This window comes from Phascolarctos cinereus, unplaced genomic scaffold (assembly GCF_003287225.1).
Source record: "Phascolarctos cinereus isolate Bilbo 61053 unplaced genomic scaffold, phaCin_HiC Scaffold_5;HRSCAF=322, whole genome shotgun sequence".
In the NCBI taxonomy this organism is placed as follows: domain Eukaryota; kingdom Metazoa; phylum Chordata; class Mammalia; order Diprotodontia; family Phascolarctidae; genus Phascolarctos; species Phascolarctos cinereus.
In genome coordinates this window covers 240,391,266-240,415,655 of record NW_027555958.1, presented here as the reverse complement: position 1 = coordinate 240,415,655, position 24,390 = coordinate 240,391,266, and the positions used below count along the sequence as shown (strand labels likewise).

The 24,390-nt window shown below is 39.3% G+C and overlaps 1 long non-coding RNA gene across 1 annotated transcript; it reads right to left on the bottom strand.

The window, feature by feature from the left end:
• Positions 1-469: 469 nt before the first annotated feature.
• Positions 470-20,805, bottom strand: LOC110217252 (uncharacterized). Its single transcript, XR_013487046.1, has 3 exons — positions 19,684-20,805; positions 16,652-16,782; positions 470-2,621 (listed from the first exon to the last, which is right to left on the bottom strand). It is a non-coding gene; the product is annotated as an uncharacterized LOC110217252 (long non-coding RNA).
• Positions 20,806-24,390: the final 3,585 nt, after the last annotated feature.

Genomic DNA, 24,390 nt, shown 5'->3' with positions numbered 1-24,390 from the left:
ACCAAAGTTATCATCATTAGCTTCCCTGATTCTGATTCAGGCTAGGGGTGGAAAGGATGTGGGTAAGGAAAGCACATAGGAGCAGCATGAGACATGAACTTGACCAATGCAGCCAGGAATATCCCACACATACAACATTGCCCACACAAGACCTAAGATCAAACACTAAGGGTGCCAACATCTCATGCTTTCCAGCCTCCAGACCAGTCTGTTCTCTGCATACACTCTTCTACTCTCACCAAGCAATCTAAGTTTTATCTATTCTGTTATCACCAGGCAATGATGGGCTTTTTGCACCATCTAATCGCTTGTACACCAGCCACCTTGCAACTATAACAAGGGATTCGCTTGATTCTGATACTCCTTACTACCTAGGGCTCAATTTTGATATTTTGGGCTAATCAAAAGTATGCAAATGTGGTTCAAATATAATGTCTTTTTTAACAAGAGACCAGGCAGAAGCCTTAAATTAAATAACAAGGCATTTACTTAGGATAGAATAGTAAAATGTACAACATAGAAAAATCAAATAGTAAAACCATTCTCCATCTCCTCTCATTCAATGGTGGTAAAATCTCCTCGGACTCCTGAGAGATGCATTCCTTAGGGCAAATACTCCTTAGACAACTCAGATTTATAAAGTTGCACCATAGCTGGAACACTTCTCGCAGCTCAGTCTCCTGGCAATGGTCTGTGCTACTTCCCTTGCTTCTCTGTAACTTCATTCTGCTTTTACAGCCGCTGTTTCTTCTCCGAAGGTGGTATTTGCTACTTCAGCAGTGAGCTGCTGCTGTCATCTGTTGGAGCCCTTTACCAGCTGCTGCTATTGTTTCTTCCTCTAAGGGAATGCTGTCGCTCTTTTGTGTGATTGCCCTGAGCCAACTTGCCTGGGGGCTAATCAGCATATTTTCACATCTTTTATAAGTTAGGTCCACAGCTATTCCTTATTAGCACACAAAAAAGGCGCCTCAGGTACCTGTTAAGACCTATACATATTTGAGTAGCCACCTCTGTCAATTTTGATTAGCTATATCCTTCTGATCCTCCTTCCCATTCCTGCCTAGGTGGGTTAATATGAGTGAATTCCTTTTAACTCCAGACATGCTCCTGGGAGCTGGTTACTTTTGCCCTATATTCCTGATACCAATGTAAAGGACCCTATCACGTTTGTACTACTTACTACTCAGGACTCTTGGAAAGACCCAAAGAGGTGTGAAAGGTGACTAAAATTTGGGGTAGAGAGGTGGTGAAAGTACTTGGGAGAAGCTCAAGAGATTTTGACTCATTCTGTTTGAAGAGAAGGGATGGTAAGGAAGGGAATGGAGTCATGGTGTCATTGGTGGGAGCCTTAAGAGTTGTGGGGTCTGTGGCTGGTAGAAAAGGAAACTAAAAAGTGTTCTATGATATAGAAGAGTGATTGTAATCTAAGAGTAATGAACGGCTGACTTAGAGAAAGAGGTGGGTGTATGTAGGCAAGGTACTAATGGGGCATTGAAATTGATAACAGAGGGATCACAGGAATGGTGAGATAATATAAGAATGGGGAATATATCCTACAGTTCTGAGGATATGCAGGAAAGTACTAAGGCCAGCAGTACACAAAAACTCTCATAGGTCAACGAAAGGGCATAGTACATAGAGGATCAAACCGAATGAACTAAATTCTCTCACCTACAGATCAGATGTTGGGGTTCCAAAAAATCCACAAAGGAAAGCTTTAAAGTTATTTTTTGTTTGTTTGTTTGTTTGTTTTTGGTTAGGCAATCAGCATTAAGTGACTTGCCCAGAGTCACACAGCTAGTAAGTGTGGAGTGTCTGAGGTCAAATTTGAACTCAGGTCCTCCTGACTCCAAGGCTAGAGCTTTTTAAGTTATTTTTAAGTGAGTTTGCTTAGTTTCCCAGATAGTCTCTATAAATAATATTCCCATAAGACCCTCACAGAAGTATCAAAGGTGGCTACTACACACACATCAGCCTACTGATTCAGCATATTCTCTGTTCACAACAAACACAAGCCCACCTGTGATAAAATCAGAAAAGGGAAAAGAGAAAGGTTTTCTTTCTACCCTTATCATTCATTACTCATTCAACAAACATTTATCCCCTTCCATTTCATTCTGTTCTATAAAGATTTATTAAGCTCCTGATACACGCAGAACACTAGGGAGGAAAATATTTTCCTCATAACAGTCCTAGGATAACAGTAGTATAAGCATTATAATTAGTCTCATTTTATTGACATAGAAACAGATTCAGTGAACTTAAGTGACTTTCTCCGGGTCCCATGGCCAGTAACTGTCACAGCCAGATTTTGAGCTGAGATTTGACTCCACTTCCAGCCTTCATACCATTCTACCACTTTGCTCTGTACCTACTAGGTATAAACCACCCAGGGAGACAGGAAGATCAATGAGGTGCGGTGTTTATCCTCAGGACTTTATAGTTCAATAAGGGGAACTTGTGTGTCTCAAAAAGCAGAGAGAAAACAAATAGCTTAAATTTAAAGTTTTGTTCTACATTGGATGGTTAGCCAAAAAATAGCTCAAAACCAAATGAGCTTTCCTAAGCAAAAATAAGACAAAATGAGCCACTGTGTCTCTGACGTCTTCTAATTGAAGGCCCTGTAAAAAGACATAAAAAGTATTGAGTTAGAAATCCAATATAATTATAAATATTAATCTTATGGTTATAGCAAGTTTCTTCAGTTATGATTCATAAATTTCTTCAAAAACCCAAAGGTTTTGTTCTAGTTTCTGTTTAAAAATCACTTGGAAATTTGGAAACTTTAATCTTCCTTTCTTCCTCAAAAAAACTTCCATCTTGACAATGAACATACTGATTTATTACAAGAGAAATGCCAAGTTTCCAAAAATTGGTAAAATAAAATTTTGCATTAAATAATCTCAGCACTGTTGTCTAAACTGACTTCAAGGACATTTGGATTCTATTGAAATCAGTTGAGATTCTATTTATGTTATCAATTTTAAGTAGATAGTAGACTCAATTATGAGAAAAACTACAGGAAAATATTTAATGAAAAATAGTTATAGTAGTGGTGGTGGTATGTCTGTCTATGCCTGAATTGTGTAGACTGCTTCCCCAAGTTAACAAATTATTGCTCAGAATTTCATTCCCTCCTACTTAAAATTAATTTGAGAGGAACCCTTCTCCTGAATACAAAGACAAAATGGGATCCATGCCCTCAGGGAATTTACCACTTAGTTGGGAAGATATATTATATACACTTTGAATGAAAAAGCAGAAATTGTTAAGTGCTAAATGAATATTACAGAACATTTATTCATTAAGCATTTGGAACATAGGCACTAAGGTTACAAATACAGAAGATTAATAATAGTGGTAGTAGTAATAATGGCTAGTGTATAATAATTTAAGGTTACAAGGCCCATTATGTACATTATCTCATGGACTCTGCTTTCAAGGAATTTATAATTTAATGGGAGAGGCAGTTGCAGCATTGGTAACAAATAACTTTGACACAATGGAGAGTGAGATGAGTACAAAGGACAGATGTAGGCAAATGCTATAAGAAATTAGAAGAGGGAGAAATCACTTTTGGGGAAGGCAACATGTTCAATGGACATGGAATCAATAGGACCTGGGTTCAAACACTCCTTCGAACACTTACTAGCTATGTGATCCTGGGCAAGTCATTTAATCTCTCTGTGCCTCAGGTTACTCATCTGTAAAACAGAGGATGGGGAAATGGGAGGAAAGAATGGGGACTTCAAGGCCTTTAACTTCTCTTCCAATTCTAAATCTATGATCCTATGATCCTGACGCTTAATAAAAGGGGCACTTGAGTTGGACCTTAAAGGAAGAGAGGGACTTCAAGCAAGAGGTATAGGAAAGTCATTTCCAGGAATGAGAAATTGTATTACCAAAGGCTTGGTGATCAGAGAGTACAGGATAAGAATACAAGAGAGGGAATTTATTATGTTTGTTTGTTTTGGGGGTGAGCAGAGTTATGAGGGCAGAGAGAAGTAATGGTAATATCAAGAGAGGTAGAGCCCAGATAGGATTAGCAGAAAGTACAGTGACCTGTCCTGCTCCAAAACTTCTCCAAACAGACCTAGAAAATTCACTAGACCAAATTCTGATGAGGAAATCCAAGAAAAAGACACAGTGAGATATTTTCCAGCCTAAGTCAAGCATATGGGGAAAGAGAAGTTTGTGGAAACTGGATATGGGATCTAGCCAAGGGCACAGCCTCACAGAGTACTGTTGCACAGAGAGAGACCATGCATCAGGGCAAGAGAAGGTCCTCGACCCATCCCAGGGCACTGCAATGGGGACAGATGCCAACTGGCAGCTTTGTCGCCACTACTAGGTCCCAGGTCACAAATCCAGGGCTAATAGAGGAAGGTAACTGCTATTGAGGTAGCATTCTGGAGTGAGGAGAGATTATAGGCTCTAGGTGGTATACCTAGAGAGGAGCAAGTTCAGAAGCAATCAGTAATGGAACGGTTCAGATGCCAGGAATAAAGTGGGATATCAGTTCCACCTCCTGACCCAATCTGCAGCCTAAAGAGGAATTAAGCAGAGAAGGAATCCCAGACCAAAGGGAAGCTTACAGTTTTGACACTCTGAAGCAGCAGAGCTTCCTAGCTGACTGATAGTGGTTGAATCCAGCAGCAGTCTAGTGTTGTTCAGAGACAGACCCAGGTCAGGAACTTGTAGAACTAAGATGAGGGCAGGACAGAACACTTTGGGACTACTGAAAGCTTGCAGGTCCTCAGCCTGAACTGTCCTTGTGATCCATAATAATACTCAATACCACAAGAAAGCAGCAACAGGGCTAACCTAGGCCTTTCCTCCAGAACTGAATAGAGCCTGACCCTAATACGAAGTCAGAAAGTAGGCTGGGAAAATGAACAAATAGAAAAAGAATTCCACCATAAAATGTGACAGAGATATTCAAAACATAAAACCCATAAGAAGAAGACTCTAAAACATCTACAAGCAAAGCCTCAAAGAAAAACACAAACTAAACAAATTAAACTAGAACTCCTGGAAGAGATGAAGGAAGAGGTTTGGTTTTTTTTAAGTTTTTATAAATGAAACAAGTACACTAGAAGAAAATTGGAAAAGAAATGAGAACTATGGAAGAAAGAATCAGAAAGTGAATTAACATCTTGGTTCAAGAGGTATACAACCTGAAAATTAGAAATGTGCCAAATAGAGGTCAATGACTCCATATTACAACAAGAAATATAGCATTGAATTATCTGAATGCCATGACCAAAACTAGAGATTACACATGACATTTTAAGAAATCTTAAAAGAAAACTGCCCATATCTTTTAGAACCAGTGGGCAAAGTGGAAACAGAAAGAATACACTGGCCATAACCCTTCCTGAAACCCCAAAATGAAAACTCCAAGGAACATTATAGCTAAAATCCAGAGTTTCTAGTTTGAAGAAAAAAAAATACAGCAAGGAGCAATAACAAAAAAATTCAAGAAATACGGAGCCATAATAAATTTGTAATGGACCAAATCAGTACAGATGCATGACTTCCTTCAGCTCTATTCAGCAGCATGTCAGTAGGTACAGAGAGGACAGTCAGGCAACAAACATTTTTTAAGCACCTATTATGTGCCAGGGATTGTGCTAAATGCCAGGCATACAACAAAAAGCAAAAGACATCTGCCCTCAAAGAGCTAAAAATCTAATGGGGAGACAACATGCACACAACCATATACAAACAATATATAAAGGATAAATGAGAAATAATCAACAGAAGAAAGACATTAGAATCAAGGGGAATTAGGAAAGGTTTCCTGTAGAAGACAGTATTTACTTGGGATTTGAAGGAAGTCATGAAAGCAAAGAGATGAAGAGGGATTTGGGATGGCCAGTGATTAAAGAAGTGAAGTGTTGAGGACAGATTCAAGAATCGAGAATAAACAGGGGCACGAAGTTTTTGGCAAACAATACAAAGAATGTCAGCACCCAGTCTATGTTAGGAAGTATGCTGAGGACATCAAGCCAAGGGAATAAGCAGAATAGGATGTTAAGAACGCCAAAGCCAAGTCAAAAGGTCAAGTGAGACAGTCAGGAATACAAATGGGATGAAAATCAGAGTCAGACAGAAGTCAGAGTCGGAGGTCTGAAGAGCAGGATTAAATTGTAAATTAAATTGGGCTAATTTGTAAATGACAAATCTCTTTGTAGTAATGCTTGTCTCTCTGTAGTTTCCTTCTAACAATGAGTCAGTGTGTGTTCCCTCTTACTTCACCTCCCTCAATCTTCTACCCTCATTGATTTTTTTTTGTTTTTTGGGCAATTGGGGTTAAGAGACTTGCCCAGGGTCACACAGCTAGTGTCAAGTGTTTGGTTTGAGGTCGGATTTGAACTCAGGTCCTTCTGACTTCAGGGCTGGCGCTCTGTCCGTTGTGCCACCTAGCTGCCCCCCTCATTGATTTTTTTAAAGGGACTAACTTGCTGAAAAATTGCATCTGAACTTTACCAGTCCTGAATTTTCATTTTTTCCCTTTGTTCAGCAGGGACAAAATTGTTCTTGTTTTTCAAAATAACTTTACTAGGCAACTAAGAAAACAGTGAAACAAAACAAAAGAATAGAAAGGCTGAATATATGGAGTACCGAATCTCTTATCCTAAAGTAACTATGATCCAGTGACAGGTTGGCTTGACTGTCCCAGATCAAGGAAGAGTTGCCTCATTCCCATTCCTTGTCACAACACTGCCTCAAAGCCAAGATCTTTCACTTCTTAATCTGGATTAGTTTCTAAGCTTAGTTTCATTCTAAATCATGAAGCTTCTAAACCTGAAACATCACAGTGGTTTTCTTCTCATAGGCTTCTTTTCTTGTTCCAAATCCCATGTCATCAGAACTCTACTAAGTTTCTGTTTCAGATCTGAGCAACACCTCTCATTCTTAGCTCATTTGTATAGAAATGATAAAGAGGCCCTAAACTCAATAAAAGATTAGGGATTAGGTAACCAGCTCCACTCACTTTTCCCAGATTATTTTTGATGATTAATCATTCAGATGAATAAGCCTCTTGAAGCCTGACCGATATTAACATGGTAAAAGGAAAGAACCTTGATTCTGACTTTGAAGATATAAGCATCCTCACTGACATCACATATGTGATTTGACACATCACATTTGGTGATGTCCTCTTCTGGATATATCCACGAAGACTCACTCTTGTCCTAAATATCTCTTTGCCTATTGATATGACATTAAGTAGAATAATAGTTAACATTTGTTTAGTGCTTTAAAGGTTTGTTAAGTGTCTTCATTTATTATCTCATTTGATCTTCACAATAATCCTGTTTGGTAGGTGCTATTATTGTCTGTGTTTTACAGATTATACCCTTCATTAGTACTGTGGTGAGCTATATGGACTCTTTAGTGACGCCCTGGTACCTTCCACTTTCAAGGGAGCCTCAACTTCAGGATAGAATTGTAAGTCTGGAAGACTGTAAGAGCCATGGGGTGGAGGGACTCACTAGAGAATAAAGAGTTGTCTTCACTGTTTATGGACTCTAGTATGATACTTCTGTGTCTTGTATTTTCTTTCAAGTAAAATAGAGACTATCCTATATTTGATGAAGCTCGAGTGCTTCATGGGAGTCTAGCACCCATTTACTTTTCCTAGGAAATAAGTCAGAGAGTGATTTATGAGAGGCCCTCATTCCCCAAATTGAACCCAATCCATGTCAATCCAAAATTGAGATTCTAAGCCACAGTTTATATTAGCATTCAAGGACCTCCACAACATGGCTTCAGTGTACCTGTCCAGCCTCATCTTAAATCTCTGTCGTTCATGTACTTTATTTTCCAATCATACAGGGCCATTCTCTGTCCATTATCCTCATCCTGATCTTTCCTATCTTTGTACTGTCTCCCCTAGAATAAAATTGACCACTCATCCCCTAAATTAAACACCAAAAAAACCCCTCTTTTGAAGTCCCTCTCTTTGCTCAGGTCCAAATTCAGATACCACCTCCTCTAAAAAGCTTTCCCTCACTCACCCTCCCCTGAAGGTGATCTCCACACATCTTATAGAAATTTGCCCAATCTTCTTTATATCTTTGTGATTTGTGTATGTGTCTTTATCCCCATTAGATTGTAAGCTAAGGACAGAACTGATTCCATCTTTGTACTTTCTTTTTTAAAAAATTTATTTATATTTAGTTTTCAACATTCACTTCCATAAAATTTTGAGTTTTAAATTTTCTCCCCCTCCCTTCTCCCCTCCCTCCCTAAGATGGCACGCAAAATGACATAGTCTCTACATATCCATTCCTATTAAACATATTTTCACATTAGTCATGTTGTAAAGATGAATTAGAACCAATGGGAGGGACCGTAAGAAAGAAGAAACAAAACAAAAGCAAAAACAAAAAAAGAGAGATTAAATAGTATGCTTCCATCTGCCTTCAGACTCCATAGTTCTCTCTGTGGATGTGGAGAGCATTTTCCATCACGAGACCTTTGGAGATGTCTTAGATCCTTGCATTGCTGAGAACAGCTAAGTCTATCAAAGTTAGTCATTGCACAATGTTGGATGTTATTGTATACAGTGTTCTCCTGGTTCTGCTCAATTCACTCAGCATCAGTCCATACAAATCTTTCCAGGTTTTTCTGAAGTCTATTTGCTCATCATTTCTTATACCACAACAGTATTCCATTACATTCATATACCATAACTTATTCAGCCATTCCCCAATTAATGTACATTCCCTCAATTTCCAATTCTTGGCCACCACAGAAAGAGCTGCTATAAGCTTTTTTACACATGTGGGTCCTTTCACCATTTTTATGATCTCTTTGGTTTACAGACCTAGAAGTATCCTTGTACTTTCAATGCCTAGCATAATGCTTAGAGTACCTCCAGCTTAATATATGTTTAATTGAATTGAATAACCCCATTACCATTTTGCCATACAAAAAGTATTTCTACATGCAGGAATAATACAGATGATTCTGACCAACAGAGAAGTCCCTTTTCTTCTTAGGTAATGTAATAGATTGGAGTGCTAGGCTTTGAATTGGGAAATGTGAGTTTGAATCCTGCCTCAGATACTTTACCAGCCTGGCAAGTTGTTCAACCTCTCACTACCTCAGTTTCCTCATCCATTAAATCAAGATTATAACTGTACCCACCTCACAGGTCTGTTGTGAGGATTAAATGAGATAAATGTATGTAAAATGCTTTGTAAACCTTAAAAAGCATATGAATGTTATTTACAAAAGAAAAAAGAGAACCTACACTAGTCACAGAGCTGACTATTTATAGCGTGTTTAACAAAGTGTCTTTCAAATAGCAAAAGCTCAAGGCATTTCTGTTGTGTAGCACTTAGGGCATCCTAGCACATATGTGGGCCCCTAGAACAGGTACCCCAGATTCAAGACACTTTGTGGGTCAGCACTAGAAATCATAGCTCAAAAGACCCCATCATTGTGTTAATTGTACCAGCCATCTAGAAGACACAGTTAAAAATAAAAGACATTTCATCAAATAGCAAAATAAAGTTATAATGAAAGATCCATACATACATACATACATAATGCATGCATATGGGAATATACTCTTAAAGGCACTCATATAGAGAACACATTAACTGGAGAACACACATGTGTAGCCACTGGACACTCATGGAAGGACACATGCAAGAAGAGATATATGTCAGAAACCTACATGACCAATGTACACATGTGGAAAGCCCACATATAGGGAATACATACATATACATAGGGAACACATGGGGCCAGGATGCACATGTAGCAGGTTGATATCCTCTTATGACATCTATAGGCAGGCATATAGTGTAGGTTCAATATTCACTACATACGCCTATGGTGACATTGTGTTACTGTCTTTGGGGTGTCATTTCTCCACTCTCTATTAAATATTATATTGTCATTGCTGTGTTTCTCTGCGAGTCTTATGGTCTCGAAGTTGCACTCTGCTACCATCTGTCGGGCTTCAACTCTTCAGGGCCATTTGCTGGGCTTCTCTCAATCATTAAAATACAATGTCTAGAAAACTTCTCTCTGACGAGTGCAAGTAGTCAATAAAAGCCAGAAGAATATTCCCAGGCTAAGATGGTCTATTCTTTTTTTTTTCCTTTGTTTTGCTTTCTTGATTCATTCTCATGCTTCTTCCCATTAGTTCTACTTGTTCTTTAGATCATGACTAATGGGAAAATAGGCTTACTATGAATGTACAAGTAGAGCCTATATCAGATTGCATGCCATCTTGGGTGGCAGAGAGAGGAAAGAGAGGGAGAAAATTTAAAACTCAAAAAATCTTACAGAAGTGAATGTTGAAAACTAAAAATAAATAAATTTAAAAAAAAAATCACAGGTGTCAGAAGCCATCTACTCAAATGCTCGGGTTTTTTTTAATATATAGATAGAAAATGGAGAATTCAGAGAGTGGTTTGCCTATGGGGACAAAAGGAATAAATAATAGAACTTGGATTTGAAACCCAGTGTTGGGATGCTAAACCTGGAGCTCTTCATGCTGCCTCCACTTTTGGAGGACTGCCCCACACCAAAAAAAAAAAAAAGCCTCACACCAATTACTGTCTGAGACTCCCTTCTCTGAGCCCTCTCCCACCTGAAAACAAAATCTGGTATCATAGTAACTTCACCCTCCCCAACCATTTACAGAAGACAAAGGCAACACACCTTTGATACATCCAAGATATACTTCTCTTTAGGAATTAAGGCAGACCTGTATACCTTGACAGTAGATAGAGACAAAAATTAAAATAGGCTAAACCTCATCAGGCTGCAGAGACGGGTTTTTGGCAGCTCACGTGGAGGGCTGCCAAACAGTGAGGAAGGGACAGAAGCCCTCTCATTGTTGCTGCTCATCGCCTAGCGGGCAGTCAGCTATGTTGGTATGTGGCTGCACTCACTTTGTCCCTGTTTAATGCCAGTAACAATGGAAAACACAGCAAAAAGACATGACTTTAGCACGTCTCAGACTAGAGACAGACCAGTTGCTGAGGGTCATGTGACAAAGAGAGCACACAGTGGCAACCCACCTGCCAAGTTACACAACTGGCACAATAGTGACCAGTGGAAGGCCAGTTAAGCTGGCATGGACAAAGCACTTGTTATGCCTTTACTTTCTTTACATCCTTTATGTTTTTGCCTGAAATCCTTTTGCATCTATATGTTGTGCAGGCCTGAATTAAAGTTACCTTGCTTGACAGCCTGGGCTCAAGCAAGCAGGAAGCAGGGATTAGCCAAAGAGTGAAGAGAACACCAAAGCCTTTGTGGTTGCCCCCTGCAGTTCAGGGAGTGACCTTGTCCAAGACCGTTCTGTACTGTTTCTCCAGCAGGGCTGTTTTTCATGGAGATACTTCTTGGGGTGGTCATAGATCAGGGCCTGCCATTGGGAAACCTTCCCCCATCTTCCAGTATGTGTATTTCTTTGTTGGCTTCAGAAGTGATACCAGTCCAATCCTTGATTCTCCTGGTCTTAGATGTCCAATTTTCCATCGAGTTCTGGTCTGTCACAAATGGCACTCTTTCAGTTCACTAACTTCATTTTTTTTTATCTATTCAGGTTTATACTCAGCTTTGCTGGGCAAAGCCCTACTGTTTTTTAACATAGGTAAAAGCTGCTAGGTGTTGGTGTCATCCTTATTAAACACCATAGAGCTACAATTTTTTTTCATGTTGCATGTTGTATTTTCTCCTTTTAAGGAAGCTTGAAAGTTGGCTAAGAGTTTTCACCCTGGGATCTCTTCTTAGGTTTTTTCTGATTCTTACATTTCAAAGTCAAATTTTCTGTTCAGCTCTGGTCTTTTCCTCAAGAAACTCTGAAAATCCTCTAATTCATTAAAGGACACACATGTACTTTTGCTGTGTCAGGTGAGGCCTGGGAGGGAACCATTCCTTCCTGATGTAGGATTCAGTTTGCATCCTCCATGTTTTTAGGGACACATTCCCAAATCAAGTTCCTTGAGAATAGCACCAGACGCTTTCACGCCAGATGCTTTCTTCAACAGGTCTTCAAAAGCAGAACAGGTCCAGGGGCTGGAGCTCTGGCTCCTGCTCGCTGTTTCTGCTGCTCAGCTTTGGCTCCTTGACTCTTGTACTGCTTGAAGTCCCCAATTAAAAACAACTTCAGGGCCAGTCAGCTTGCAGTCTTTTCTTCTTCATTCCCCTATCCTTGTCGAGGGCCGGCTCTCAATAGAACTCTGCCTCTTTCTGCACCACTATTTATACTGCTCTTGACTCCTGTGGCAATGCAGGCAATGCACACCGCTGGGCCCGGCTTCCCCCACGCACCTTGGCCACAAGTGCACTTCTACCCTCTTGCCTTTGCGCTGCACATGGGGTTTGTGGCAAGTGCCCTGGTCCTTCCCACATGTTTCTGCCTGCCTGAGTAGTTTAGCTCTTTGAACCCTGGGGGTATGCCCCAGTCCTGGTTATTTTGGGGCCGGCAAACATACAGGCTGGGGGTGGGAATGGCTCTGGGCTTAATTAAAAAAGAATTCTTAGGGGCAGCTAGGTAGTCCAGCTGATAGAGCTCAGGCCTTGGAGTCAGGAGGAAAAATTCAAATCCAGTCTCAGACTTGACACTTAACTAGCTGTGTGACCCTGAGCAAGCCACCCAATCCAGACTGCCTCACCAAAAAGGAAAAAAAATTCTTAACTTGTAATCTGAGAATTATTTTAAATATATACACATCAATATCTGTATTTCTTTTTTAAAATTTTTTTTTTAGGCAATTGGGGTTAAGTGACTTGCCCAGGGTCACACAGCTATTAAGTGTCAAGTGTTTGGTCTGAAGCCAGATTCAAACTCAGGTACTCCTGACTTCAGGGCTGATGCTCTATCCACTGTGCCACCTAGCTGCCCTCAATATCTGTATTTCAATATAATTAAAATCCTATGTATTTTATTCTATGCAGTTCAAATATTCAAAGAAGGTTATCTCAATACAAAAAAAATTAGGAACCTGGAGTGTGTGGTGGTGTTGAGGTTTAGAGGTCTAGGAGTGCCGGACCCCAAAATCATAACAGGCAAGTCCTGCCCAAATGAATTCAACCCAAGCTTTCTTTCAGGCAAAGACAAGATTTATTAAAGATCCACCACAATGGCCAGACTCTTAAGGAATCTAAGCATTTGTGTCACTAACGCAAGTGGGCCAGATTTTAAGAATCTGATCCTGTCTATTCTTCTAATTGGCATTTGTATGGCACTGATAGAAGTCTATGGTTCCAGATAATTATTTGATTTAGGATTAAAAATTTCTTGTAATTCATGTTCAAACCATGACCATAAATCTGTATCTGCAAACATTATTTTGAGGAATCTGGCCCCTAAAATCTCACAGGATCTATATGGAGGCCAGGACAATTAAAGCAACTTTATTTTTAAGATTCTTTTGGATTATAACACAAACGAAGTCATGGCCCAAAACAAAAGATCAGGTAAAGATCTTTGTCACACTCCTTCTTTTATTGTAAATATCAACTAATAATAAAAACACTAATCTACTTCTTTCATTTTTATGCCTCTGGCCAGCACAGAAGTACCACCTCTCTATAGCTGAATGAGTGAATGAACAAAGAATGAATGATTTTGCTTGAATGAGGGAGCTGGGAAGGTAACAAAGTCTTTCTTGTGAGGAATAGAAAGTAGTCATGAATAAGCCTTTCTTTTTCTTAAAGCCACAGAAAAAGAAAAACAAACTCTTCAGCCTGGCAGTTTAAGGTCCTCTGTTCTGTAGCTACAACCTACTTTTCTCCAACTTCATCTCATAGTGTTCACTTTAGTTTCAACAAAACTAGACTAGTAGCTGTTTCCTGAATTAATAGCACCTCCAGAATTTACATAAGCCATCTCTCTCATGTTCATCTCTCTTGTCTCATTTCTTCTTCTCAAAATCTTTATCTTCCTTCAAGATTCAATTTCAGGCATCACCTCTGTGAAACTTTCCCTGATTCTCCAAGATTATTAATGCTCTTTCCCCCCTCAAATTCCTTTATATGTACTTATCTGTAACTGTAATATTCCATTAGTAGAATGCAAGCTCCTAGGGAACAGAAACTATTTCATTTTTGGTTTGTATATCCTTAGTGTCTTGTACACAATAGGCACTTAAATATTTGTTGAATGAATGAATAAGGGAATGAAAGAGAGAGATGGCTCGGTGGGGAAAGTACAAGAGTTGGAGTCAGAGGTTTTAGATTCAAATTCCAGCTCTACAACTGTGTAACTTTGAGCAAGTCATTTCTCTCCAGCCTCAGTATCCTCATTTATAAAATGAGGGGGTTAAACTAAATTTGCCTTCTAAGTTACCTTGCAGTTTTACATCCATGATTCCAAGGTCCTCTGTGCTAGGGGACTTTAACTCCAAAAGCCCATGAAACTGTATAAAACCCCAGCTGCACTGACAAGTACCCTAAGTGCAAGAGTTCCAAGTTCTTTTTGGATTAAGATTTGCATAACCTACTAAGTAGAAGAAAGATATTTCATTGCACATAGGTGTTTAATTTTTTTTATAATCTTGCTCTAAAATTATATGAAATAAATACCACACACAAGAAATAGTAGAGATGAAGCCAGTTTGCAGATAGAGGAGGCCATGCAACAGAGGTGCCTCAGTTACCAGTTCAAACAAGATAACAGTATGGATAATGCATGGTCCATGAGAAACAAAGTTTTTAAGATTAGCTGCAACTTAACATATCATAAAGAACATGGAAGAAATGTCTACACTCATCAGAATGTTGGTCTCCTACAAAATCTAAAGAGTAGAAATTTACTGTAACCAAGTATGGAAAGAAATATAGATATAGATATAGATAAATATATATGCACATAATACCATGACAAATGAGAAACTGTATAGAAGACAAGTATGACAAATGTACTGGAAGTACTCTAGCCTACAAACAGATGCTAGGCAGGTCATGTAGCAAGGATGAGAGAGAACATATGGACTGCTCAACCATCAGATTAGATAGCACAGGACTAAACATGGCCAACCTGGAGGGCAAAACTTGATGGGGTGAGTACCATTTGGCTATATGGGCAAAAATGGAAGAGGCGAGCACAAGACCTTCACTTCTGGTATTCAAAGATCTGCGCATAGATCGAAACGAGCAACAACAACTTTAATATTAATATAGGATGGATAAATTCGTGATTAATAATTTCTTTTGCTTAGCTTTTAACAAAGAATTCTATTTTAACAGAAAAACAACTGAAAGGAAAGAATGCTATATTTTCTTTGACTCAATCACCATACTTATGGTAAATCTATAAAAACAGATAAATCTATTTCCCTACATGTGAGATCCTATCCCCTTTAGAATGTAAGCTCTTGAAGGGAGGGGCTGTTTTTGCCCTTCTCTGTATCCCCAGCGCTCAGCAAAGGGCCTGGCACCTAAGAAACACTTAATAAATGCTTGCCAGTTGACTGAGTTTTGGAAGCCTGCTACTAGAACTAGAAGGCACAAGAGCAGATGTCAACACCTACCTGGAGACAGTTTACTTGAATTATAGTATAGCATAGTATGTATTGGAAATAATAGTCTTTAGAAAGCTAGATTTGCTAACTCAAATCGTAAAAGGAAGCAAATGTCACTAGATATATTGTTCTACATTATACATGGCCAGGAAACATATAATCCCACCAATTAAAAAATAGTAAAAAGAAAAAGCATTCCTGGGTTGAACAGTGATAGGTAAATGAATACGTACCCCCTCCCTCCATTCCCCCACACAGAGGCAGTTTAGGGAGGGGGAAAAAAAGCACCATTTGTGAGTTTATTAACCTACGACATGGTACCTGCTGAAAATACAGACTTCAAATAAAATAAGAACAGGGGCAGCTAGGTGGTGCAGTGGATAGAGCACCGGCCCTGAAGTCAGGAGGACCTGAGTTCAAATCTGGCCTCAGACCTAACACTTACTAGCTGTGTGACCCTGGGCAAGTCACTTAACCCCAACTGCCTAAAAAATAAAAAAAAAAATTTAAAAATTAAAAAAAAAACAAATAAAATAAGAACAACTTAGCAGTTATCCACAGATCCATAGCAGGTTATCAAGGGAAACTAGATGCTTTAGAGGTTAGGTGCACATCTTTTGCACATGATTGACAGAAGATAAAGCAGTTAGGAGGAGTAGTGAATAAAGTGCTGGATCTAAAATCACAAAGTCCTGAGTTCAAATTCAGTACAAGACAATTAGTAGCTCTGTGACCCTGGCAAGTCATATAACCTTTTTCTGCATCGATTTCCTCATTTATAAAATGGGGGTAATAATAGCACCTGCCTCTGAGGGTTGCTGTGAGGATAATGTTTTTTAAAAACTTTGCTAGCTATTATTAGTAAGATGACCAAGACTTTCTTTCCAAAATGTGTCCCTTGATGTCCCTGTCAGATACATTACTGGTTTTGGTGGAACTTAGGTCTGACTCAGCGTAACAATTTATGTTTGAAGGTTATAGCTGTGTAAATGACTTTCCCTCCATGAGACCATCATTTCAGCAAAGTATCTGCAGTTTTTCTAAGTAGTTGCTGGAAATCACACCAATCTTTTGTAACACTTCCTCTTTATCCCACTTCCCTATCAACTTGGTAGCATTATTAGGGATGATATGATATGATATCTTACCTCTTGAAGCACTCTATTGTTGATTCCATCTCCAGTGCGTCTCAACTGCAAGGCCAATCTCTGTAGCATTTCCTCTTCATCGTAGGTACAGCTACTGTTGTTCTCTCTCAGCTGAGAAAGGCTGTAATCACCTGTGTGGGTAGATTTGGGACATGCTTTTAATATCTAGAAGATTACCTACCATGAGTTATTTATAGTGACAAAGAAATCATCCTGGAGGACAAGAAGGATGGATCCTCATCACTATCCTAATAATCCCCCAAAAGCATTTACAGTAAAACCTTAATTAACTGGGATGCTGAGGGAATTGAGTTTTCAGATAATTTAATTCTTTGGTATATTATTTAACTTTTTGGTTAACTAAGCATTAATCAGTGAACTGGGCCTTGATGTTTCTACTCCTGTTGAAAATATTTCTAATATAGGGGCAGCTAGGTGGCACAGTGGATACAGCACTGGCCCTAGAGTCAGGAGGACCTGAGTTCCAATCTGGTCTCAGACCACAGACTTGACACTAGCTGTGTGACCCTGGGCAAGTCACTTAACCCCAATTGCCTTGCCAAAAAAAAAAAATTCTAATATGAATTAACAATACTCTTTGTCACTTTAGTAGGTATAGTATAGTCACTGAGCTTGTGACTTCATTAGAACAGGGAACTCCCAGCTAAGGAAATTCTCTCTACTAAAGCAAATCAGCATCTTCTTTATGACTTACAGCCTTAAAGAGCTGCCTGGTCTACTCAGAGGTTAAATGACTTATCCACAGTCACACAGCCAGTATGTGTCAGAGACAGACTTGAACCTAGGTCTTTCAGGCTTTGAAGCTAGCTCTGTATCCACTATGTCACACTGTAGAACACTACTGATGATTTAAACTTCCATGATAATTCAATCCCTCAAAAGTCATCATTAAGACTTCAAATCATAATTACACAGAACTGAGATATATAGATGATATATTTATAATTCTCCCAGTTACAAATTGGGATAAATATGGACATACCTTGAAATTATTTTCAAAATTATATTTTTTGTCATTTGTCTCTTTCTTATAACAGCTGAGTTCAGAAGAAAAAAAATTATGTTCAAGAGTTCCTGTTAATGAAGATGTTTCAGTATTAAATATATAATTGAATGTGGTGCTTTACCAGATTAGGCATGGTATAATGTGAATTAGCAGTCCCTTTCCTCTAGGAAATTATAATCAGAGACAGATATTTTGTCATATTATAGGTTACACATAGCATAAAGTCCTTAAAACAAAAATCTAACATGATCATTAAATCATTATATTCAAGTTATGGCAAAGGCATATGTGATGTCACAAGCAAATCAGTAGAAGTAAATAAGCTTACTTTTACTGAAGTCTCCCTTAGTAGAATAGCTAAATGGGAGATTCATCACACACATTTAATATTTTACACGCGCTATCTTGTTTTACCATTTTAAAATCATATTTAGACTGTTTTCCTGACTGGAATGTAATCCTTGAGGTCGGTGATCATGTCTTATACTTCATCATAGTCCTAATAATTAGTGTTACTGCTGTGCACATAGTAGGCAATCAATGTATATCTGCTGCAAATGATATCAAAGGGGAAGAAGAAAGAACATGGCCTAGGATACCAAAGAAAACCTTCTTCGTGGTTTTGTATAAGGATAGCACAATCCATTTATTTATTTTTAATTGTTTTATTGTAAATGTAATCGTCAACAGATATTTTAATAACAATAAATAAGAGGTTTGTATAAGGTGACCTTTTGTTATATAGTTTGTTTTTAAATATATATATGTATATATAGTGTATATGTAATATCTACTTTTGAAATCAGTTCTTTATTCATAACAATAACAAAAACATTTTCCCCACACCAGGGATCTATAATGTTTTAAGGGAAAGGTTTTAAGGGAGAGGAGGCATTTTTACCAATATCCTTAAATTATGGCATGAAGACCTGAATTTATTACTATTTATAAAGACCTATATTGATGTAGTTTATATACTATTTGTGCATGTGCTCTTAATATGACTATGTAGTTTATCAAGTTCTAACCATTTCAAGTGATGCCAAAGGCTTTAATAACAAGCTCATCTGTACTGTTTTATACAAGTTAATCCAATAAAACAGTGAAATTATTATCTCCAGAAGGCTTGAACACAAAGCCCATCTTGGGAACTAGAAAGAGAGGTCCAAAAAGCTTCTTTAGTTTTCTCCCATTAGTGCATCAGCACAATGTACAATTAGGTTATCTGTCTTTTGGAAAGGCAGCTTGAACCCGGCCCTAAGGGGATGATGACATGTGGGACCAGAAGAAGCTGAGGTTACAAAGACAGAAGCATCAAATCAAATGAGATAACATGTTAAATGTTTTGCAAACCTTAAAGCACTACATAAATGCTGTCTAGCTAACTAGCGAACATGACAGTAGCAAACATTGGTCATGGGAATTTCCAAACAGGGCCAAGAACTAAAGAAAAAAGGCTCAAATGGAAAACTCTGATGAGGACTTTGCATAGTTGGGGGGAGGGGGTAAAGAAGGGGTCCACCAGTGATTCATTCCTCTTAGTAAGTAATGCTCATTAATAAGATGAATCAATTCAAAAGTACAGATTCCTTCATTTATTCTGTTTAAAACAGAGATGCTGCTGGGGAGCCAGCTGCCAACACAGGTTAACTGAGTCTTATGTTTCACTATTTTTTTAAAGGCAACCCTTGACCCCAAAGGGTTCAAGGAAGAAAGGGAACCATGTGTATAAAAATGTTTATAATAGCTCTTTTGGTAGTGGTAAAGAACTGGAAAGGAATGCCCATCAATTGGAAAATAGCTCAATAAATTATGGCATTATCGGAGTAATGTAATATTATTGTGGCGTAAGAAATTATGAAAAGGATGGTTTCAGAGAAACCTGGGAAGACTTATGCGCTGATAGAGTGAAATGAGAAGAACCAGGAGAATAATTTATACAATAACAGCATAGTAGAGAAAAACAAGGAAAGACAACTCTGATCAAGACAACGAAATGACTCACAACCATTTGGAGATCAATGTTGAAGTATGCTGTCCACCTTCTAGGAGAGGACGGATTCAAAAAGGAGGAATAAGACATACATTTTTGGACAAGGCCAGTGTTTGTTATAAGGGTTCTCTGTGTGTGTGTCTCTCTCTCTTCCCCCCCCCCCACCGCCTACCCCCATGAGGTGGGAAAAGAGAAAAATAAATGTTTTGAAAAAAAAGTTTAAGAAAAAAAGCAGACTTCGGTTCACCTTTGTATGTAAGACTTTAGGTTAAATAAAGCATATCCTCTAGTCCCACCCTCCCGTTTTAGAGCAGGTGTTATCATTTTGTTCATCTCTGGGGGAAAAAAAATGCCCTTGAGGGCAGAGACTGTTTTTGCTTTCTCTTTGTATTTTAGTGCTCAGCACAGCGCCTGGCACGAGGAAAGCACGTAATAAGTGTGTCGATTTAACGTTCTTAAAAGCACCTTTCACATGGCAGTCCCTTGTTTGTAAAATTTCATTATCCTAATACATTGGTCCCCACCCAAGAACTGCAAGTGGCTGATTTCCCCACCCCCATATAATTCTTGCCTTCTCCGTCTGCTGCCCTTTACTTATGTGGTTTGGGATCATGTGGATGAACATCTGGATTACCAGAGGATCATCTATGACAGGAAATAGCACTCATTTTCAAAGCGGGAGGCTCCGGGCAGCACACAGCTTACTGACCCCCTTCTCTTCTGGGAAGGAACGGATGGAGAGCCCTTTACGAGACACCTAGTCTCGGGACAAAGACCCAGGCTCTGCCTGGGGTCGAAAAGCTGAGGAGGATGAAGTGACCCTCACGGACAAAGGCTGCAGGGACTGCTAAGGGCCTTCAGAAATCAAGTGGTTTTCCCCAAGGGCTTTACTTTGAGCAAAAGAGAGCAGAGGGAAGAAGAAGATACGGTTTTGCTTTTCGTTTCGTGGTCAAGTTCCGTTTTCAATTTTTATGGGGACCTTTTGAACCCCACCCCCGCCCCAACCGCCAGCTGAATCGCCGTGAAACGGTCTGATGGCAGAAACCGGGAGAGCTCCCGAGGCGGCGGTTTTAACCGTTGTGGGTGACGTAACGCCGGGAGCAGCCAATGCGGAGAGTGCGAAGCGCGCGCGCCCACCGGGCTCAGACGAGGAACACAGTACCGAGAGCCAGACGCAGCGCGGCTGCGCACTAAAGCGGCTGCGGGAGGCGGGGATTGTTAGGGGGGAGGGGAAAAGGAAGATGAGGTTTCAGGGTGGGGCGAGGATTGGCTCGCGCATGCGCAGCGCGAGCCGGAAGTCGCGCCCCTCCCCCGCCGCTGTGGTGGCGGTTGGAGGGAACTGGAGGGCGGGGAAAGGCTGCAAAAAAGGCGGGGAGGAAAGGCGGGAAAAGGAGCGAATAAGGCGGGAAAAGGATAAAGGGGAAGGTGGCGCCAGAGTACGGGATTCAGCAACCTTGCCCTGTGGCAGTGAAGGGACCTGTCTTATCTCTCCCTGACTCTGCAAGGACGGGAGCAGAAAATAGCCCCTAAGCCTAAAGAGTTTTTCGCCGCTCCCCCCACCTCTCACCCCGTGCTGAGTGTCTCAAACTCAGCATCCGCAGCCCCCCACCCTCTATGACCCATAAATGGGGAAAAAGGAGAGGTGTGGAGGGAGAGAAAGAAATCTGTCACTGTCCAGCTCTTAAGGTGCTATCTGCACGTCGGACCTTCGTATAATCAATACTAGTGGCTTACTTGGGTGAAGGAATCACTAACAGCATTATGCATATTCAGAAAATGGGAGGAGACCGTTTCCTTGGGAGCGAAAACAAAAGTATTTTTATGAGAATAATAGCATCCTAATCACTGAACTCTGGGAGACTGATTATCTGTATTTATCTATCTAATCTGGATCTGTCTACACAAACACAAGCTACTAATTCTCTTTCCTGAACCCTCTGCCTTTAAAAAGGAAAGTACGTTGAGAAAGCACTTCAGGCTTATATTGGACGCCCCACACCTACCGAAAATGACCAGGGATGCTGTGAACGGGGCGGGGGGGGGGGGGAATGGACATGAAAATTCATTGAAAAAAAAAACTGAAATGCTCTACTGATTATTGTCCTCTCAAGTCCTCTGGTCTTATCATGGGGTAGAGGTGGACCCGGGTTCTTAAAGGGCAGGACAGCTGGTGGGACCCACCAAGGCAGAAAAGCCCAAGGTATAGCCTAGTAATGAACTATGCAGTTCAAGGTCTTTTTTTTTTTAACTAAAAGGACCAGTCTAGATAAGTTTAGAGAGCTTCATCACCAGGTCAGCTATAGAGTAATAAAATTTTTGGACACAATAATTCTGGAAAACCAACTATTAATTGGTAACAGGATTATGATCAGTGTCATTGGAAGCAATACCTATACTGATGAAATTACAGAACGTTGAAGTACCCAATTATACAGCTTATTTATTATTTTTAGATAAAATGTGCAATTTCTGTGTTTTGTCAATCAATAAACACTTGGTAAATGTTTACTATGTACCAAGAAGATTGGGCCTACCCATTTTTAATATTTAGATAAAATGTGAAAATCTTAGCTAATTATTTTATCTTAGTTAATTATTAAGTTAAAATCTGGATTTCTAAGGTCTAGATTTTTCATTTTTCTTATAGGTGCCGTTGAATGGACATAATTTGATTGAACCAATAACCCAATAATGATTAAATGTTATAATTCTGTTATTAAAGGATTAAAGGTTTGGGCCTAACCCTGTAGTTATTAAAATCCTTCGCCAAAGGAATTTTTGTTCTGATACTTAAACTATATATAATTTAACAACTGATAAGACTTTCACTGAATCTTCTTATTCTTATCCAAACACCACACAGAATTCTAGTGAATTCAGAAATAAAACAAAACTTATAATTTATCTGTTCTGTTATTAAATTCGTACTAAAACAGGTAAAACCAAGATAGGGCAGTTAGGTTTCTCATTGGAATTTGTCTTAGTTAGACAGAGATATATATATATTCAAGCCAAAAACAAAACCTAACTCTATTAAAGAAAATTTTGATATGTAAGCCTCAGTTTTGGTGTTTCTCTTCATTTTGTTTTTGTTTTTTTTGTAACCTTACTTGAACTTGATATTAATATAATTCTGTGTTGATGACATCCAAATTAGAAGTAGAGTAGTGCTATTGCCATGAAACAATTTTTAGGTTTTCTACAGCTTTTATTCAAGGTTTTAGGATAGAATTAGTGTTTGTTAATTTGCTTTTTTACCCTGTCTGGTTTCCCACAAACCAAGAGAGAGAAATTTTTTTTTAAAAAAGTAATTATTTTAGTTAATATAAACAATTCCTTACCTGAGTTTCTTGACATGTCTGAAAACCAGCTCTGCTCTGACAAGTTGGGTCATGTATGGCTTTTTGAAAACAGAATTCACTAACAATGTTATGCTTTATGTTTTGTAGCAATTTATTACCATGTATGGGTGATACAGGGCTGCTATAGCTCTACACACAGTGCCACCATGTTTCTTTTTTCTACTTGTTTACCTTCTATTGTAAAACAAATTAGCATATAGTTTTGTTGACATGTGAGAACCTTTTTCCCAGTAGAGACAAATATTGCTTTGGTTGAAAGGGTAGACTAGTTGATCTCTGAGGTTCTACTCTTTAATAATTGATTTTTTGCATATTGAGTCTATCCTATAAATTTCTCCTAGAGTAATTTATTTTCACCTTTCCGGTTCAATTCAGTTCAATTCAACAAGCTTTTTAAAAATTGTCCATAATATGAAAGGTATTGTGTTCATCCATGGGCATACAAAAATTAAAATGACACAGTCCTTACCCTCAAGTAGCTTAAGTTCTACTGGGGAAAGAGGCTTGGAGTGTGATTAAGGCAGAGGAGATCCAGACAAAACACTCTGAGAGAATTTAATGAGGAATAAAACAATTTCAGCTAGGGAGATGAGGAAAGACTTCATAGTGGAGCTGGCACCTGAACTAGTTTTTGAAAGTAGTGAAGGATCCTGAAAGAGGAATGGAGAGAAAATGCATTTGTAATGGGGGTCTGGCACATACATCTCCACATAAAGGACACTCAGGAGCTGCTTCTGGGAAAATCATGATGATAGGTGAGAGAAATGCATGTGTGGGCATTCTGTAACTGTTTCCCATTGGCATATCACATGTTTGGGAGGAGCCTTTTTCCATTACTGCCAGTGTCTTCAAAAGGGCCTGATTCAGCTGTGGCTACCTCTGTCTTTGTGGCATTAGAATCTGGGGAAGCAAAGTGACTCCTTTACTAATCCCACAAGGTGAGACCTGTGATGCAGAGTTCAGAGTCTCAAATCTTTGGAATTTCAAGCACCTGGAGCATGGACCACAGAAATCTGGGAGTGCAGGCATCTAGGCTGGGTGTTGCATCTAGCCCAACACTGATGACCTAAGGAGCTCAGAGTAATCCTTAGGAATGACCTTCAGGGGGCAGCTAGGTGGCACAGTGGATAGAGCACCAGCCCTGGATTCAGGAGGACCTGAGTTCAGATCCGACCTCAGACACATAAAACTTACTAGCTGTGTGATCCTGGGCAAGTCACTTAACCCCACTGCCTAACTAAAAAAAAAAAAAAAAGGAATGACTTTCAAGACTGAAGTCCAACAGAAGCTAGCAGCAATGGCTCTTTGGTATCTGGACTTGGTGTAATCAGTGCCGTGTGGCAATTGAGATAGCCTA